The sequence below is a fragment of the Schistocerca serialis genome, chromosome 11 (genome assembly GCF_023864345.2).
Source record: "Schistocerca serialis cubense isolate TAMUIC-IGC-003099 chromosome 11, iqSchSeri2.2, whole genome shotgun sequence".
NCBI classification, from domain to species: Eukaryota; Metazoa; Arthropoda; class Insecta; order Orthoptera; family Acrididae; genus Schistocerca; species Schistocerca serialis.
The window spans coordinates 23366494-23379227 of NC_064648.1; positions in this window are offsets into that span (position 1 = coordinate 23366494).

Sequence of the window (12734 nt, forward strand, 5' to 3'; positions counted from 1 at the left end):
GGACTCACAGGAGAGGTTCAAATCATAGAAAGTTAAAGTGTCAGTCGTCTTGTACTTATGTCGGCATTGTGCCTTCTGTATTAAATTCGGATGCAATTTCTGTGTTTCATCGCCAATAAGACGGTCCAAGGGATACAGTAAACCTGAAGTGAAGCATCGGTATCTAAAACTGGACTCACACGAGAGGTTCAAATCATAGAAAGTGAGAGTGTCAGTCCTCTTGTCCTTAAGTCGGCATTGTGCCTTTTGTATTAAATTCAGACGCAATTTATGTGTTTCATCGTCAATAAGAAAGTGCAAAGGATTCAGTAAACCCGAAGTGAAGCATCGGATTCTAAAACTAGACTCACAGGAGAGGTTCAAATCATAGAAAGTGAGAGTGTCAGTCCTCTTTTACTTAAGTCGGCATTGTGCCTTTTGTATTAAATTCGGATGCAATTTCTGTGTTTCATCGTCAATAAGAAGGTCCAAGGTATACAGTAAACCTGAAGTGAAGCATCGGAATCTAAAACTGGACTCACAGGTGAGGTTCAAATCATAGAAAGTGAGAGTGTCAGTCCTCTTGTACTTAAGTCGGCATTGTGCCTTTTGTATTAAATTCGGATGCAATTTCTGTGTTTCATCGTCAATAAGAAGATCCAAGGGATACAGTAAACCTGAAGTGAAGCATCGGAATGTAAAACTGGACCCACAGGAGAGGTTCAAATCATAAAAAGTAAGAGTGTCAGTCCTCTTTTACTTAAGTCGGCATTGTGCCTTTTGTATTAAATTCGGATGCAATTTCTGTGTTTCATCGTCAATAAGAAGGTCCAAAGGATACAGTAAACGTGAAGTGAAGCATCGGAATCTAAACCTGGACTCACAGGAGAGGTTCAAATCATAGAAATATAGAGTGTCAGTGCTCTTTTACTTAAGTCGGCATTGTGCCTTTTGTATTAAATTCGGATGCAATTTCTGTGTTTCATCGTCAATACGGAGGTCCAAGGCATACAGAAAACCAGAAGCGAAGATTCGGAATCTAAAACAAGACTCACAGGAGAGGTTGAAATCATGGAAAATTAGAGTGTCTGTCCTCTTGTACTTAAGTCGTCATTGTGCCTTTTGTATTAAATTCGGACGCAAACTCTGTGTTTCATCGTCAATAGGTAGGTCCAAGTTATACAGTAAAACTAAAGTGAAGCATCGGAATCTAAAACTGGACTCACAGGAGGGGTACAAATCATAGAAAGTTAGAGTGTCAGCCCTCTTGTACTTACTCTCGGCACTGTGCCTTTTGTATTAAATTCGGATGCAATTTCTGTGTTTCATCGTCAATTAGAAGGTCCAAGGTAAACAGTAAACCTGAAGTGAAGCATCTGAATCTAAAACTGGACTCACAGGAGAGGTTCAAATCACAGAAAGTTAGAGTGTCAGTCCTCTTGTATTCAGTCGGCATTGTGACTTTTGTATTAAATTCAGATGCAATTTCTGTGTTGCATCGTCAATAAGAAGCTCCAATGGAAACAGTAAACCTGAAGTGAAGCAATGGAATCTAAAACTAGACTCACAAGAGAGGTTCAAATCATAGAAACTGAGAGTGTCCGTCCTCTTTTACTGAAATCGGCATTGTGCCTTTTGTATTAAATTCGGATGCAATTTCTGTGTTTCATCCTCATTACGAAGGGCCAAGGGATACAGTAAACCTGATGTGAAGCATCGGAATCTAAAAGTGGACTCACAGGAGAGGTTCAAATCATAGAAAGTGAGAGTGTCAGTCCTCTTGTACTTAAGTCGGCATTGTGCCTTTTGTATTAAATTCGGATGCAATTTCTGTGTTTCATCGTCAATAAGAAGGTCCAAGGGATACAGTAAACCTGAAGTGAAGCATCGGAATGTAAAACTGGACCCACAGGAGAGGTTCAAATTACAGAAAGTTAGAGTTTCAGTCCTCTTGTACTTAAGTCGGCATTGTGCCTTTTGTATTAAATTCGGATGCAATTTCTGTGTTTCATCCTCATTACGAAGGGCCAAGGGATACAGTAAACCTGATGTGAAGCATCGGAATCTAAAAGTGGACTCACAGGAGAGGTTCAAATCATAGAAAGTTAGAGTGTCAGTCCTCTTGTACTTAAGTCGGCATTGTGCCTTTTGTATTAAATTCGGATGCAATTTCTGTGTTTCATCGTCAATACGAAGGTCCAAGGGATACAGTAAATCTGAAGTGAGGCATCGGAATCTAAAACTGGACTCACAGGGGAGGTTCAAATCATAGAAAGTTAGAGTGTCAGTCCTCTTGTACTAAAGTCGGCATTGTGCCTTTTGTATTAAATTCGGATGCAATTTCTGTGTTTCATCGATAATAAGAAGGTCCAAAGGATACAGTAAACCTAAAGTGAAGCATCGGAAACAAAAACTGGACTTACAGGAGAGGTTCAAATCATAGAAAGTTAGAGTGTCAGTCGTCTTGTAATTAAGTCGGCATTGTGCCTTTTGTATTAAATTCAGATGTAATTTCTGTGTTTCATCGTCAATAAGAAGGTGCAAGGGATACAGTAAACTTGAAGTGAAGCATCGGAATCTAAAACTAGACTCACAGGAGAGGTTCAAATCATAGAAAGTGAGAGTGTCAGTCCTCTTTTACTTAAGTCAGCATTGTAACCTTTTATATTAAATTCGGATGCAATTTCTGTGTTTCATCGTCAATACGAACGTCCAAGTTAAACGGTAAACCTGAAGTGAAGCATCGGAATCTAAAACTGGACTCACAGGAGAAGTTCAAATCATAGAAAGTAAGAGTGTCAGTCCTCTTTTACTTAAGTCGCCATTGTGGCTTTTGTATTAAATTCGGATGCAATTTCTGTGTTTCATCGTCAATAAGAAGGTCCAAAGGATACAGTAAACCTGAAGTGAAGCATCGGAATCTAAAACTGGACTCACAGGAGAGGTTCAAATCATAGAAAGTGAGAGTGTCAGTCCTCTTGTACTTAAGTCGGCATTGTGCCTTTTGTATTGAATTCAGATGCAATTTCTGTGTTTCATCGTCAATACGGAGGTCCAAGGCATACAGTAACCCAGAAGCGATGATTCGGAATGTAAAACAAGACTCACAGGAGAGGTTGAAATCATGGAAAGTTAGAGTGTCAGTCCTCTTGTACTTAAGCCGGCATTGTGCCTTTTGTATTAAATTCGGACGCAAACTCTGTGTTTCATCGTCAATAAGAAGGTCCAAGTTATACAGTAAACCTGAAGTGAAGCATCGGAATCTAAAACTGGAATCGCAGGAGAGGTACAAATCATAGAAAGTTAGAGTGTCAGCCCTCTTGTACTCAAGTCGGCACTGTGCCTTTTGTATTAAATTCGGATGCAATTTCAGTGTTTCATCGTCAATAAGAAGGTCCGAGGTATACTGTGAGCCTGAAGTGAAGCATCGGAATCTAAAACAGCACTCACAGGAGAGGTCCAAATCATAGAAATTTAGAGTGTCAGTCCTCTTGTACTTAAGTCGGCATTGTGAATTTTGTATTAATTTCGGATGGAATTTCTGTGCTTCATCGTCAATAAGAAGGTCCAAGTTATACAGTAAACCTGAAGTGAAGCATCTGAATCTAAAACTGGACTCACAGGAGAGGTTCAAATCATAGAAAGTTAGACTGTCAGTCGTCATGTACTTAACTCGGCATTGTGCCTTTCGAATTTAATTCGGATGCATTTTCTGTGTTTCATCGTCAATAAGAAGGTGCGAGGTATACAGTAAGCCTGAAGAGAAGCATCGGAATCTAAAACTGGACTCACAGGAGAGGTCCAAATCGTAGAAAGTTAGAGTGTCAGTCCTCTTGTACTTAAGTCGGCATTGTGCCTTTTGTATTAAATTCCGATGCAATTTCTGTGTTTCATCGTCAATAAGAAGGCGCAAGGTATACAGTAAACCTGAAGTGAAGCATCGGAATCTGAAACTGGACTCACAGGAGAGGTTCAAATCATAGAAAGTTAAAGTGTCAGTCGTCTTGTACTTATGTCGGCATTGTGCCTTCTGTATTAAATTCGGATGCAATTTCTGTGTTTCATCGCCAATAAGACGGTCCAAGGGATACAGTAAACCTGAAGTGAAGCATCGGTATCTAAAACTGGACTCACACGAGAGGTTCAAATCATAGAAAGTGAGAGTGTCAGTCCTCTTGTCCTTAAGTCGGCATTGTGCCTTTTGTATTAAATTCAGACGCAATTTATGTGTTTCATCGTCAATAAGAAAGTGCAAAGGATTCAGTAAACCCGAAGTGAAGCATCGGATTCTAAAACTAGACTCACAGGAGAGGTTCAAATCATAGAAAGTGAGAGTGTCAGTCCTCTTTTACTTAAGTCGGCATTGTGCCTTTTGTATTAAATTCGGATGCAATTTCTGTGTTTCATCGTCAATAAGAAGGTCCAAGGTATACAGTAAACCTGAAGTGAAGCATCGGAATCTAAAACTGGACTCACAGGTGAGGTTCAAATCATAGAAAGTGAGAGTGTCAGTCCTCTTGTACTTAAGTCGGCATTGTGCCTTTTGTATTAAATTCGGATGCAATTTCTGTGTTTCATCGTCAATAAGAAGGTCCAAGGGATACAGTAAACCTGAAGTGAAGCATCGGAATGTAAAACTGGACCCACAGGAGAGGTTCAAATCATAAAAAGTAAGAGTGTCAGTCCTCTTTTACTTAAGTCGGCATTGTGCCTTTTGTATTAAATTCGGATGCAATTTCGGTGTTTCATCGTCAATAAGAAGGTCCAAAGGATACAGTAAACGTGAAGTGAAGCATCGGAATCTAAACCTGGACTCACAGGAGAGGTTCAAATCATAGAAATATAGAGTGTCAGTGCTCTTTTACTTAAGTCGGCATTGTGCCTTTTGTATTAAATTCGGATGCAATTTCTGTGTTTCATCGTCAATACGGAGGTCCAAGGCATACAGAAAACCAGAAGCGAAGATTCGGAATCTAAAACAAGACTCACAGGAGAGGTTGAAATCATGGAAAATTAGAGTGTCTGTCCTCTTGTACTTAAGTCGTCATTGTGCCTTTTGTATTAAATTCGGACGCAAACTCTGTGTTTCATCGTCAATAGGTAGGTCCAAGTTATACAGTAAAACTAAAGTGAAGCATCGGAATCTAAAACTGGACTCACAGGAGGGGTACAAATCATAGAAAGTTAGAGTGTCAGCCCTCTTGTACTTACTCTCGGCACTGTGCCTTTTGTATTAAATTCGGATGCAATTTCTGTGTTTCATCGTCAATTAGAAGGTCCAAGGTAAACAGTAAACCTGAAGTGAAGCATCTGAATCTAAAACTGGACTCACAGGAGAGGTTCAAATCACAGAAAGTTAGAGTGTCAGTCCTCTTGTATTCAGTCGGCATTGTGACTTTTGTATTAAATTCAGATGCAATTTCTGTGTTGCATCGTCAATAAGAAGCTCCAATGGAAACAGTAAACCTGAAGTGAAGCAATGGAATCTAAAACTAGACTCACAAGAGAGGTTCAAATCATAGAAACTGAGAGTGTCCGTCCTCTTTTACTGAAATCGGCATTGTGCCTTTTGTATTAAATTCGGATGCAATTTCTGTGTTTCATCCTCATTACGAAGGGCCAAGGGATACAGTAAACCTGATGTGAAGCATCGGAATCTAAAAGTGGACTCACAGGAGAGGTTCAAATCATAGAAAGTGAGAGTGTCAGTCCTCTTGTACTTAAGTCGGCATTGTGCCTTTTGTATTAAATTCGGATGCAATTTCTGTGTTTCATCGTCAATAAGAAGGTCCAAGGGATACAGTAAACCTGAAGTGAAGCATCGGAATGTAAAACTGGACCCACAGGAGAGGTTCAAATTACAGAAAGTTAGAGTTTCAGTCCTCTTGTACTTAAGTCGGCATTGTGCCTTTTGTATTAAATTCGGATGCAATTTCTGTGTTTCATCCTCATTACGAAGGGCAAGGGATACAGTAAACCTGATGTGAAGCATCGGAATCTAAAAGTGGACTCACAGGAGAGGTTCAAATCATAGAAAGTTAGAGTGTCAGTCCTCTTGTACTTAAGTCGGCATTGTGCCTTTTGTATTAAATTCGGATGCAATTTCTGTGTTTCATCGTCAATACGAAGGTCCAAGGGATACAGTAAATCTGAAGTGAAGCATCGGAATCTAAAACTGGACTCACAGGGGAGGTTCAAATCATAGAAAGTTAGAGTGTCAGTCCTCTTGTACTAAAGTCGGCATTGTGCCTTTTGTATTAAATTCGGATGCAATTTCTGTGTTTCATCGATAATAAGAAGGTCCAAAGGATACAGTAAACCTAAAGTGAAGCATCGGAAACAAAAACTGGACTCACAGGAGAGGTTCAAATCATAGAAAGTGAGAGTGTCAGTCCTCTTTTACTTAAGTCAGCATTGTAACCTTTTATATTAAATTCGGATGCAATTTCTGTGTTTCATCGTCAATACGAACGTCCAAGTTAAACGGTAAACCTGAAGTGAAGCATCGGAATCTAAAACTGGACTCACAGGAGAAGTTCAAATCATAGAAAGTAAGAGTGTCAGTCCTCTTTTACTTAAGTCGCCATTGTGGCTTTTGTATTAAATTCGGATGCAATTTCTGTGTTTCATCGTCAATAAGAAGGTCCAAAGGATACAGTAAACCTGAAGTGAAGCATCGGAATCTAAAACTGGACTCACAGGAGAGGTTCAAATCATAGAAAGTGAGAGTGTCAGTCCTCTTGTACTTAAGTCGGCATTGTGCCTTTTGTATTGAATTCAGATGCAATTTCTGTGTTTCATCGTCAATACGGAGGTCCAAGGCATACAGTAACCCAGAAGCGATGATTCGGAATGTAAAACAAGACTCACAGGAGAGGTTGAAATCATGGAAAGTTAGAGTGTCAGTCCTCTTGTACTTAAGCCGGCATTGTGCCTTTTGTATTAAATTCGGACGCAAACTCTGTGTTTCATCGTCAATAAGAAGGTCCAAGTTATACAGTAAACCTGAAGTGAAGCATCGGAATCTAAAACTGGAATCGCAGGAGAGGTACAAATCATAGAAAGTTAGAGTGTCAGCCCTCTTGTACTCAAGTCGGCACTGTGCCTTTTGTATTAAATTCGGATGCAATTTCAGTGTTTCATCGTCAATAAGAAGGTCCGAGGTATACTGTGAGCCTGAAGTGAAGCATCGGAATCTAAAACAGCACTCACAGGAGAGGTCCAAATCATAGAAATTTAGAGTGTCAGTCCTCTTGTACTTAAGTCGGCATTGTGAATTTTGTATTAATTTCGGATGGAATTTCTGTGCTTCATCGTCAATAAGAAGGTCCAAGTTATACAGTAAACCTGAAGTGAAGCATCTGAATCTAAAACTGGACTCACAGGAGAGGTTCAAATCATAGAAAGTTAGACTGTCAGTCGTCATGTACTTAACTCGGCATTGTGCCTTTCGAATTTAATTCGGATGCATTTTCTGTGTTTCATCGTCAATAAGAAGGTGCGAGGTATACAGTAAGCCTGAAGAGAAGCATCGGAATCTAAAACTGGACTCACAGGAGAGGTCCAAATCGTAGAAAGTTAGAGTGTCAGTCCTCTTGTACTTAAGTCGGCATTGTGCCTTTTGTATTAAATTCCGATGCAATTTCTGTGTTTCATCGTCAATAAGAAGGCGCAAGGTATACAGTAAACCTGAAGTGAAGCATCGGAATCTGAAACTGGACTCACAGGAGAGGTTCAAATCATAGAAAGTTAAAGTGTCAGTCGTCTTGTACTTATGTCGGCATTGTGCCTTCTGTATTAAATTCGGATGCAATTTCTGTGTATCATCGCCAATAAGACGGTCCAAGGGATACAGTAAACCTGAAGTGAAGCATCGGTATCTAAAACTGGACTCACACGAGAGGTTCAAATCATAGAAAGTGAGAGTGTCAGTCCTCTTGTCCTTAAGTCGGCATCGTGCCTTTTGTATTAAATTCAGACGCAATTTATGTGTTTCATCGTCAATAAGAAAGTGCAAAGGATTCAGTAAACCCGAAGTGAAGCATCGGATTCTAAAACTAGACTCACAGGAGAGGTTCAAATCATAGAAAGTGAGAGTGTCAGTCCTCTTTTACTTAAGTCGGCATTGTGCCTTTTGTATTAAATTCGGATGCAATTTCTGTGTTTCATCGTCAATAAGAAGGTCCAAGGTATACAGTAAACCTGAAGTGAAGCATCGGAATCTAAAACTGGACTCACAGGTGAGGTTCAAATCATAGAAAGTGAGAGTGTCAGTCCTCTTGTACTTAAGTCGGCATTGTGCCTTTTGTATTAAATTCGGATGCAATTTCTGTGTTTCATCGTCAATAAGAAGGTCCAAGGGATACAGTAAACCTGAAGTGAAGCATCGGAATGTAAAACTGACCCACAGGAGAGGTTCAAATCATAAAAAGTAAGAGTGTCAGTCCTCTTTTACTTAAGTCGGCATTGTGCCTTTTGTATTAAATTCGGATGCAATTTCTGTGTTTCATCGTCAATAAGAAGGTCCAAAGGATACAGTAAACGTGAAGTGAAGCATCGGAATCTAAACCTGGACTCACAGGAGAGGTTCAAATCATAGAAATATAGAGTGTCAGTGCTCTTTTACTTAAGTCGGCATTGTGCCTTTTGTATTAAATTCGGATGCAATTTCTGTGTTTCATCGTCAATACGGAGGTCCAAGGCATACAGAAAACCAGAAGCGAAGATTCGGAATCTAAAACAAGACTCACAGGAGAGGTTGAAATCATGGAAAATTAGAGTGTCTGTCCTCTTGTACTTAAGTCGTCATTGTGCCTTTTGTATTAAATTCGGACGCAAACTCTGTGTTTCATCGTCAATAGGTAGGTCCAAGTTATACAGTAAAACTAAAGTGAAGCATCGGAATCTAAAACTGGACTCACAGGAGGGGTACAAATCATAGAAAGTTAGAGTGTCAGCCCTCTTGTACTTACTTCGGCACTGTGCCTTTTGTATTAAATTCGGATGCAATTTCTGTGTTTCATCGTCAATTAGAAGGTCCAAGGTATACAGTAAACCTGAAGTGAAGCATCTGAATCTAAAACTGGACTCACAGGAGAGGTTCAAATCACAGAAAGTTAGAGTGTCAGTCCTCTTGTATTCAGTCGGCATTGTGACTTTTGTATTAAATTCAGATGCAATTTCTGTGTTGCATCGTCAATAAGAAGCTCCAATGGAAACAGTAAACCTGAAGTGAAGCAATGGAATCTAAAACTAGACTCACAAGAGAGGTTCAAATCATAGAAACTGAGAGTGTCCGTCCTCTTTTACATAAATCGGCATTGTGCCTTTTGTATTAAATTCGGATGCAATTTCTGTGTTTCATCCTCATTACGAAGGGCCAAGGGATACAGTAAACCTGATGTGAAGCATCGGAATCTAAAAGTGGACTCACAGGAGAGGTTCAAATCATAGAAAGTGAGAGTGTCAGTCCTCTTGTACTTAAGTCAGCATTGTGCCTTTTGTATTAAATTCGGATGCAATTTCTGTGTTTCATCGTCAATAAGAAGGTCCAAGGGATACAGTAAACCTGAAGTGAAGCATCGGAATGTAAAACTGGACCCACAGGAGAGGTTCAAATTACAGAAAGTTAGAGTTTCAGTCCTCTTGTACTTAAGTCGGCATTGTGCGTTTTGTATTAAATTCGGATGCAATTTCTGTGTTTCATCCTCATTACGAAGGGCCAAGGGATACAGTAAACCTGATGTGAAGCATCGGAATCTAAAAGTGGACTCACAGGAGAGGTTCAAATCATAGAACGTTAGAGTGTCAGTCCTCTTGTACTTAAGTCGGCATTGTGCCTTTTGTATTAAATTCGGATGCAATTTCTGTGTTTCATCGTCAATACGAAGGTCCAAGGGATACAGTAAATCTGAAGTGAAGCATCGGAATCTAAAACTGGACTCACAGGAGCGGTTCAAATCATAGAAAGTGAGAGTGTCAGCCCCTTGTACTTAAGTCGGCATTGTGCCTTTTGTATTAAATTCAGATGCAATTTCTGTGTTTCATCGTCAATAAGAAGGTCCAAAGGATACAGTAATCCTAAAGTGAAGCATCGGAAACAAAAACTGGACTTACAGGAGAGGTTCAAATCATAGAATGTTAGTGTCAGTCGTCTTGTACTTGAGTCGGCATTGTGCCTTTTGTATTAAATTCGGATGCAATTTCTGTGTTTCGTCGTCAATAAAAAGGACCAAAGGATACAGTAAACCTGAAGTGAAGCATCGGAATCTAAAACTGGACTCACAGGAGAGGTTCAAATCATAGAAAGTGAGAGTGTCAGTTCTCTTGTACTTAAGTCGGCATTGTGCCTTTTGTATTAAATTCGTTTGCAATTTCTGTGTTTCATCGTCAATAAGAAGGTCCGAGGTATACAGTAAACCTGAAGTGAGGCATCGGAATGTAACACAGGACTCACAGGAGAGGTTCAAATCATAGAAAGTTAAAGTGTCAGTCCTCTTGTACGTAAGTCGGCATTGTGCCTTTTGTATTAAGTTCAGATGCATTTTCTGTGTTCCATCGTCAATAAGAAGGTCCAAAGGATACAGTAAACCTAAAGTGAAGCATCGGAATCTATAACTGGACTCACAGGAGAGCTTCAAATGGTAGAAAGTGGAGTGTCAGTCCTCTTTTACTTAAGTCGGCATTGTGCCGTTTGTATTAAATTTGGATGCAATTTCTGTGTTTCATCGTCAACAAGAAGGTCCAAGGTATATAGTAAACCTGAAGTGAAGCATCGGAATCTAAAACTGGACTCACAGGAGAGGTTGAAATCATAGAAAATTTGAGTGTCAGTACTCTTGTACTTAAGTCGGTATTGTGCCTTTTGTATTACATTCGGATGCAAACTCTGTTTTTCCTCGTCAATAAGAAGGTCCAATTAATACAGTATACCTGAAGTGAACCAACGGAATCTAAAACTTAGCTCACAGGAGAGGTTCAAATCATAGAAAGTTAGACTGTCAGTCCTCATGTACTTAACTCGGCATTGTGCCTTTCGAATTTAATTCGGATGCATTTTCTGTGTTTCATCGTCAATAAGAAGGTCCGAGGTATACAGTAAGCCTGAAGAGAAGCATCGGAATCTAAAACTGGACTCACAGGAGAGGTCCAAATCATAGAAAGTTAGAGTGTCAGTCCTCTTGTACTTAAGTCGGCATTGTGCCTTTTGTATTAAATTCCGATGCAATTTCTGTGTTTCATCGTCAATAAGAAGGCGCAAGGTATACAGTAAACCTGAAGTGAAGCATCGGAATCTAAAACTGGACTCACAGGAGAGGTTCAAATCATAGAAAGTTAAAGTGTCAGTCGTCTTGTACTTATGTCGGCATTGTGCCTTTTGTATTAAATTCGGATGCAATTTCTGTGTTTCATCGCCAATAAGACGGTCCAAGGGATACAGTAAACCTGAAGTGAAGCATCGGAATCTAAAACTGGACTCACACGAGAGGTTCAAATCATAGAAAGTGAGAGTGTCAGTCCTCTTGTCCTTAAGTCGGCATTGTGCCTTTTGTATTAAATTCAGACGCAATTTATGTGTTTCATCGTCAATAAGAAAGTGCAAAGGATTCAGTAAACCAGAAGTGAAGCATCGGATTCTAAAACTAGACTCACAGGAGAGGTTCAAATCATAGAAAGTGAGAGTGTCAGTCCTCTTTTACTTAAGTCGGCATTGTGCCTTTTGTATTAAATTCGGATGCAATTTCTGTGTTTCATCGTCAATAAGAAGGTCCAAGGTATACAGTAAACCTGAAGTGAAGCATCGGAATCTAAAACTGGACTCACAGGTGAGGTTCAAATCATAGAAAGTGAGAGTGTCAGTCTTCTTGTACTTAAGTCGTCATTGTGCCTTTTGTATTAAATTCGGATGCAATTTCTGTGTTTCATCGTCAATAAGAAGGTCCAAGGGATACAGTAAACCTGAAGTGAAGCATCGGAATGTAAAACTGGACCCGCAGGAGAGGTTCAAATCATAAAAAGTAAGAGTGTCAGTCCTCTTTTACTTAAGTCGGCATTGTGCCTTTTGTATTAAATTCGGATGCAATTTCTGTGTTTCATCGTCAATAAGAAGGTCCAAGGGATACAGTAAACTTGAAGTGAAGCATCGGAATCTAAAACTGAACTTAGAGGAGAGGTTCAAATCATAGAAAGTTAAAGTGTCAGTCGTCTTGTACTTAAGTCGGCATTGTGCCTTTTGTATTAAATTCGGATGCAATTTCTGTGTTTCATCTCCAATAAGACGGACCAAGGGATATAGTAAACCTGAAGTGAAGCATCGGAATCTAAAACTGGACTCACACGAGAGGTTCAAATCATAGAAAGTGAGAGTGTCAGTCCTCTGGTACTTAAGTCGGCATTGTGCCATTTGTATTAAATTCGGATGCAATTTCTGTGTTTCAAACTCAATAAGAAGGTCCAAGGGATACAGGAAACTTGAAGTGAAGCATCGGAATCTAAAACTGGACTTACAGGGGAGGTTCAAATCATAGAAAGTTAAAGTGTCAGTCGTCTTGTACTTATGTCGGTATTGTGCCTTTTCTATTAAATTCGGATGCAATTTCTGTGTTTCATCGAAAATAAGACGGTCCAAGGGATACAGTAAACCTGAAGTGAAGCATCGGAATCTAAAACTGGACTCACACGAGAGGTTGAAATCATAGAAAGTGAGAGTGTCAGTCCTCTTGTCCTTAAGTCGGCATTGTGCCTTTTGTATTAAA